This window comes from Notechis scutatus, chromosome 1, assembly GCF_049901735.1.
Source record: "Notechis scutatus isolate UNSWTSFEM ecotype Mainland chromosome 1, rNotScu1.2, whole genome shotgun sequence".
NCBI classification, from domain to species: domain Eukaryota; kingdom Metazoa; phylum Chordata; class Lepidosauria; order Squamata; family Elapidae; genus Notechis; species Notechis scutatus.
In genome coordinates, this window is record NC_142009.1 from 277,878,832 (window position 1) to 277,884,385 (window position 5,554).

The following is a 5,554-nucleotide window of genomic DNA, read 5'->3' on the forward strand; positions in this document are numbered from 1 at the left end:
GTGTTCCCCGCGCAGCCTGGATTAATTGCTTTGGGGGGTGCTTTGGGGGTGACATTTCTCTGCGGACCACCAAAATTTTCTCGCGGACCGCCAGTGGGCCGCAACCCACCGGTTGGTAACCACTGCTTTAAGATTCAATTGTTTTGGGTTTTTAAAAAAATGTATTCAAGTTTAAAAGCTGCTATTATACAAAACTGTTAAATGTTTGGCTAACAAAAAAAAATAGATGTACATATAGTCCTCAACTTACAACCATAATTTAGTTCCAAATTCATGTTGCTTCTTCTGCTTATTTTAATTCTTTACCGCAGCATCTAGCTTTGAATTCTGAAACCTTTATTTTGCCTTTAGTCATGCATAGTATCTTATTTTTTGGCATGAGAAAGGAAATAGAAATAACAAAAAACATTTAGTTGTCATGAGAATATTTCCATATTGAGGTATAATAGGTTGGATATCTAGTTTCAAATCAAAGTTTGTTAATTTTATTAACTATCTGGCAACACTGGGAAGCAGTCAAGGTGCAAAGCCATTAATAGACAACAGGTCTTATTCTGAAGAAAGTTAGAGCACTCTGCACAGATGCTGCTGATCTCTTCAGGTGGAGGCTGCTGTTTTTCTTCTTCACCATCATAAATTAAAACTGCTCCAGACCTAACAATTATTCACTGCAAAGGCATAAGGATGTACAAAAGGTGACAAGAAGACCACACTTTTTCTAGGCAAAGTGTGTGCCGTGGCTATAAAGAAATACACATTCAAAGGGAAAAAGGTGATTCCAAATAGATAGGGGAAAGGAGGGAGCACCTGTGGACACATTATTAAAGCTGTTTTGCCCCCCCATTTCGATGTGAGCCCAAGAATAACACAACTTCTTCAAGAAGTGATAAACTTAACTCTACACTAATTGGATCACTACACAATCATATGTACAAATGTATTGAGCACTCCCTGCTAAGCCCATGTATATAATAACTAAGTATGTTTATTGTCACTGTGGTCAACCACACATTTTATGTTACTTCCTCCATAAGTGCTTCCCATTAAAGTAGTTAAATCACAGCTTGCAACCCTTCTCTCTTTCTCTCCCTCCTTCTCTCTCTTGCACACATACTACAACTCCTGAGTGACAACTAACTTGACAGAATTGGAAAGGTGGATGGGTGGGTGAGGGGAAGACACTAGGGCATTTTTCTCCATTTCACACAGCTGCCGAGAGTAATAAAATAGGCATGTGCTTAAAACAGGACAAGACTGCCCAAACGTTCTTGAATGCTGACACCAAAATACCAGATCCATCATTCTGATGGAAATGTAGAACAATACTTTTTTTCTAATATACACGTTAGCAACTGACCACCTTAGCTGAGCCTAAGGCAGCTGCAGTTGAGCACAGCAAGAAGGCATCAGACCCAGAAGGCTTTTTGTAGGATATGGAGAAGGGGACCCCAATTCAATTGCTTTGATCACCTTCAGAGTTAATTGGGGGGACGGGACGGACGGGCCCAGTTGAAATTTCCTTTGACAGGGGACTTCCTATGTCTGAGTTCCCGCTGCTGGTAAAAGCACAGAAATAAGTAAAGGCGCTGATTTCCGACAGGTAAGTCAAGGCAACCGTTCGCCCGCCTCTCCCGCCAGGGCGCTTATTGCAGAGTTCAAGATAGTTCTGCAAAACAGGTCGCGGCTGACGCTAAGAAGGGCAGGAGGTGTCGGTGTTCCTCCGGCTCCCGTCCTCCTCGGCCGGGGAAGTGCTTCGCCTGGACACCGACAAAGTGTAGGGCCGGGGCCTGAGAACCAGCCCGTGCTCGCTGTCCACGCTCATCTGTTCGGCTGGGTTGGCCGTCAGGTCGCACTGGTGCAAAAGGATGGCCGTGAAGAGGAAGAGCTGCAGCTTGGCGAGCTGATCGCCGATGCAGCGCCTTTTGCCCATGGAGAATATCAAGACGCGGCAAGCGAGGTCCCGGTCGAGGGTCTCCTGCCGATCGTCCAAGAAACGACCCGGGTCAAAAACGTGCGGGTCTTTCCAGCGGAGCCGATCGTGGTTGGCAGACCACTGGTTGACGAAGATCACGGTGCCCTCGGGGATGTGGAAGCCGTCCAGGCACACGTCGGCGGTGGTGGCGTGCGGGATGGTGACCGGAACGAAACTGCAGTAGCGGAGCGTCTCATAGAGGAAGGCTTCCAGGCGAGGCAGGGAGGCGCGATCGTCAGCCGTCGGAAGCCGCTCGCGACCCACCACGCGGTCCAGGTCCGCCTGCAACTGCTCTCGCAGCTGCGGGTGTTTCAGAAGCAGCAGCACCAGCCAAGCTAGACCAGCAGACATGGTGTCCTGGCCGGCGCCGAAGAGATCGCTCAGCGTGCCTTCCGCGTAGTCCCCGAGGGGTCCTTCTTTCCCCCCGGGCCCGTGCTCCATGCGGTCCAGGATGGCATCGCTAATGTGACGGGCAGGGGAGCCGGGCTGGAAAGTCAAGCGATGCTGCGCCACCTTGGCGCGCACGAACTCCAGCATCTCCAGGTTGATCGCCTGGAAGTCGCGGAAGACGCTGCGCACCGGGTTGGGGAAGGAGAGCAGCCAGGGCAGCACGTCCACCAGGCTGCCCGCCGCCACCGTTTGTCCGAAGCGGTCGTTTCTGCCCAGCAGCGCGCGGAACTCGGCGTCGGCGTGGCTGTAGCGCTGCCCGAAGCAAAGGGCGCACATCACGTTGGCGTTGGCCACGGTCAGCAGCGGCAGCGGGTTGACGTAAAGGCCGCCCTCGCTCAGCTTCGCCAGCCCGTCGATGAGCTCCTGCACCTCGGCCGTCACGTGCTGCTCCAAGAGCCGCTTGTTGGGCGCCTTGGCCGTCGAGAAAGCGCGCAGGGTGGCCTGCGCCACCCGCCGTTGGGCTCGCCAGAGCTCCGTGTAGCGTCCGAAAGCCACGCTCTTCCCGCCGGAGACCATCCGGAAGGAGGGGAAATCGGGTCTGCCCGCGAAGGGCCCGCCTTGCTGCACCAGCGCCTGCCGGATGGTCGCCTCGCCGTTGAGCACCACGATGGAGCGCAAGCCCAGCCGGAGCTGGAAGACGTCGCCGTAGCGCTCGGCCAGCTCGCAAAAGGTGAGGTGAGGCAGGCGACCCAGCTGCAGAGCGTTGCCGACCAGCGGCCACCCGACGGGGCCGGGAAGACGCTTGGCCGGAGCCGCCGCCGAGCGCTTGGGCGCCCACAAGTACAGCAGGAGGGCGCAAGAAAGCAGCAGCGCCGGCTGCAAGGCGCTCTGGAAGAGGGCGGCGAGCTCCCCGCCCCGTCTGTCCGCGCTTTGCGCCATCGTTGTGGCCCTTTGGGTTTCGAAGGGGGAGAGGAACCCTCGGCTCCCGCCTTTTCTTCTCTACGCCTGAGGTGCCTGTGGGAGAAGCAGCGACTCTCAGCCCGAGGGCGCGCGGGCCCTCCTTTTGCCCACCCGCCCCCGGGCCGGTCCGTCGCGATTTTATAAGCCGTCTAAGGGGGTGTGTGCCGAGGCGAGCCTGTCTCCCTCTCCTCCTTCCCCCTCCTCTCCCCCCTCTGTGATGGTCCCAGAGCCCCCTGTGCGCAACCATGCCCTGCTTCCCTTCCAGAGAGAATAGAGCAAGAGCAGTCGGAACCAGCAACTTAGGAATGCGTGCAGCTTTCCAAAGCCCGCTTCCTGCCAGACAGGCCTCATCCCGCAAGAACGAGGAGAAGGGCGGGCGGGTGGTTGGACGCTGCCAGGCACCTTTGGCTGCCTTGGAAGGCTGCTGCTTTCGTGACTGGAGGGAAAGAAAACAATGACCAAAACAGGCAAAGGAAGAAGAGGGTTTGAAGCTTGGCCAAGAGTCATTTCTTTGCTGCTGAGGTTCCTACAGTTCTTTTGACAGACAGCCTCATTTTTCTATGTGATCACCTTTTGTGACCTAACAATGGGGGGAGAGCCAGATTTACTTAACACCCATTAACTTAACAATTGCAGCAATTCACTTAACAATTGTGGCAGGAAAGGTCACAAAATGGGGCAAAACTCGCTTAACAAGGGTCTCACTTGGCTACAGAAATTTTGGTCTCATTGTGGTCATAAGTCGAGAACTATCTGTATGCTAATGCGATGGGTAAGTGGAGATAGATATTCTCTTTTTTCTTCTTCTCAGTGGTGTTTACACTGAGCACAGGGTCCTCTATTTTTTTCAGATCAATCAATCCATTAGTTGTGAGAAGACATACAACTTTGATTGCAACATTGACTGATTAGCTAGTTGCCAGAGTCTGAAGTTGTGGGTTGAGGGATCGTGTCTGGCCCAAAGGCACTTTTTCAGCTGTCATGATTAAGGCTGGATTAGAACTCATACTCTCCTGGTTTCTAGCCTGTGCCTTAATCATTGCACCAAACTAGATGTGTAAGAGCCCATTTCCTTATAATTCAAATTGTAAATGTCTTGGTATCTCCATTAGTTTTCCCCAACTTGTGCTGTAATTCCCATAATTCCTACCAAAATGGTTGGAAAGTAGCAGGCTGGGGAGGTTGTCCAAGCATTTTGTTTTCATTAAAATGTCCTGAGGGTTTTCTTCCAAATGATTAGAGAGGAATGATACTATACTGTCTGTAAATAAAAAATAATAATTACATATGACATCAAAACTTATTTTCAAAAAGGAACGGAGGGGGGCATTTTTAAATACCAAAGTGTGGGTAACAACATTTTGCCCTCTGCCATCTATTATTTTTATGTCTACAATCTCCGGCAAATTTTCAAATAAAAAAAGTTAGAAGGTAAGACCATCTTCTGAGTTGCTCTCAAAGTTTTCACTGAAGTGAAGATGCGTGAGATGTAAATTTGAGTAAAAAAACAGTGCTTGGTCTGTGTTAAGACATAGGCTAGAAATCTCCTGGGTTATGGTCCTGCCTTAGGCATGAAGCCAGCTGGGAGAGTTTGTACCAGTCACTCAAATACTGTGAAGAAAATTGCAGAGACTTGCCCAGGCCATTGCCAGAAGTCAGGCAGGCAGGCAGGCAGGCGGGCGGGCGGAAGGAAGGAAGGAAGGAAGGAAGGAAGGAAGGAAGGAAGGAAGGAAGGAAAGAAAGAAAGAAGAAAGAAAGAAAGAAAGAAAGAAAGAAAGAAAGAAAGAAAGAAAGAAAAAAAGAAAAAGAAAGAAAGGCATGAGTCAGCAAAGGATTTGTTGGAAGTCAAGCAGCATGCAAGTATAGTATAAATAAATAAAGCAAGCTTTTATGGATCAGGTGGAAGATAGATGTTGTCACTCTATAGCGTGCAGAATTGACTACAACATTTTCTGCAAATCCTTGCGATTACTGTTACTGTCTAAAATGGGGGGGAAACAGTTTAATATTTTACAGCTTCAGATATTTTCCCATCATTTCTTTCTGCTAACCTTCCTCACAAAGAAAGAAAGAATATTATTTGATAATTGCCTGCCAGTTTTATAATTTGTTGATCACAGCTGTTTTGCCAAGTGGAGACAATTGCTCAAGTGTTCTGATAGGCTTATTTTTGGCAGAGTAATTACAGACAAGCAGTGTTTTGCGTAAATTTCTGAGAATTTGGTGGGGGTT

At 49.9% G+C, this 5,554-nt stretch overlaps 1 pseudogene across 1 annotated transcript; it reads right to left on the minus strand.

Moving 5' to 3' along the window:
- Positions 1-319: 319 nt before the first annotated feature.
- Positions 320-4,991, minus strand: LOC113410133 (cytochrome P450 1B1 pseudogene; annotated as a pseudogene). Its single transcript, XR_015746740.1, has one exon. The product of XR_015746740.1 is annotated as a cytochrome P450 1B1 pseudogene (transcript).
- Positions 4,992-5,554: the final 563 nt, after the last annotated feature.